The sequence below is a fragment of the Triticum dicoccoides genome, chromosome 5B (genome assembly GCF_002162155.2).
Source record: "Triticum dicoccoides isolate Atlit2015 ecotype Zavitan chromosome 5B, WEW_v2.0, whole genome shotgun sequence".
NCBI lineage: Eukaryota > Viridiplantae > Streptophyta > Magnoliopsida > Poales > Poaceae > Triticum > Triticum dicoccoides.
In genome coordinates, this window is record NC_041389.1 from 259,401,380 (window position 1) to 259,403,473 (window position 2,094).

Genomic DNA, 2,094 nt, shown 5'->3' on the forward strand with positions numbered 1-2,094 from the left:
GGAAAGAGTTTTTGAGCGCTAAGCCTACTGAACCGATCGTGCGACAACATAAGTGGGAGAAGCCTCCAAGCAATATGGTGAAAATAAACGTCGATGTTGCGTTTGCTGAACAAATGGGAGTTGGAGGCTGGGGCCTAATCTGCAGAGACGACGCCTAAGACATTCGTTTTGCAGCGGCTGGAGCCCATCATGATCTGTGCAGCGCCTTACAAGTTGAAGTTGTTGCTCTTTCCAAGGCAGTGACCATGGCGGATAGGTTAGGAGTTGGCCGAGTGATTTTTGAAACTGACTGTATGGTCCTTAAGCAAGCAATGAACTCAAATGACTATGAGTTGGCACCACTCGGTGTGTTGTTTAGTGATATCAGGTTCAGACTTAGGATCCTTTTCATTGAGGCTCATGTGGTGTATGTGCCGAGACAGTGTAATGGACCAGCACAGGTGCTGGCGTCTTTAGGTTCAAGTTTAGTCGATGGTGGGTACCATGAGTGGTTCACCAATTACCCGAGTGATGTAATCAATGCTGTGACCGGCGACCAAGCTGTATCGTAATGGCATACAAGTGTTCCATTAAAAAAAAGACCCGTCAAACAGTGCTCATGCTCACATCACAATGACGTTTCGACCCTGCGCCTAAAGCTAAACATGCCCCCGCCATCGTGCACGCCAGTCTCCTCCTCACCATGTTTTTTGCCCTTTTTCCCCGGTTGCAAGTTTTTTTCTCTCGGTCGCTCGCAAGTACTATAATACTAGTATAATGCAAATAAAAATGTCTTTTTATTTTCTGAGGCTAAAAAGGCTCTGTTCATGAGATAGGGAAGCAAAGAAAAACATTGTGTTCTCCCTTGTCCTCTCTCTTTGTCCATAGCTCCTGCGACGCATGTTAACATTTGTACTCCACGGACAAACATCGAAGTGGCTGTGCTAGCCCCCTAGGGCTCAGCTCACGTAGCCATAGAGAGTGAGTAGCTTGGTTGTTGGGGAATTGACACTCCACGGACAAACATCGAAGTGGCAAGTGGAAATGGCATTTAGAAACGACGATACCTGCTGCCTCGCCACAAGCAGCAAGTTTGCCTTGAATCTTTTCCGATTAGCTTACGTCTTCAACTGCGCGATCCAGTGCCCCGTCTACAGATGGCCTACGTTTATTCCATCCGGTCAATCCCTGACACCACATGTGTGGTTGCATGGTCGAAAACAAACTGTATCAAATGGCATGCATGATAGAGTAGATAGGTCAGACGTCACATCCATGTGGGGCGACCACAAGAATCTCCCTCTGCACAAGAATACTGCTACTGCTACTGCTCGAAATACTAACATGGTCAAGATGCTGACATGCGCTGGTCTAACTTACATGTACAACCAGCCAATTGCACCTCCCCGGGTTTGGTAATAATCGTACGTCGTCGATTTTTTATATCGAGGGCAAGCTCAATGGTCAGACCGTTAGAATTGATTACGGATATCCATGCATGTGAATTTTGCTCGTACTCCCTCCATTTCGATAAATAAAGCCCACACTTATCCTAAAATTTAACTTTACCCATAAATTAGACAAATCAGATGTGAATTATATAGTATATAGTATATAACTATGATTATGTAGTATATATACTAATTTTTAGGTGGTATATATCATGTTTTGAGTATGCTTTTTTTTACGTATAAATATGTACGTATTTCATAAATATAACAAAAACTATGGACCCATATGCAATTTTTTCATGTAACTTGCTTTGAAATATCTTAGATATAGTATATGAATATATTTAAAATGATAAAGTAATATATATACTACCACATGGTATTATATGAGACATATGTGGTAACTATCACCGGGTGGTAGGATGGATTTTCCATATATATATATATGATGGGTCTATTATGATAACACCCTTTAAGACCTTATTCTGCTAACACCTGTGTTATTCTGCTAATCATTGTACACTGTCCCTCGCCCCGATCCGAACTATCCCAGCCCGACTAAATGAACCGCAGCTAAACCGCCACACCCCACTAATCCCACGCCCCCCACCCACCCCACCACTTCCTCTCTCCTCCCCACCCCGGCCTTTTCCCCCCTGCTCCC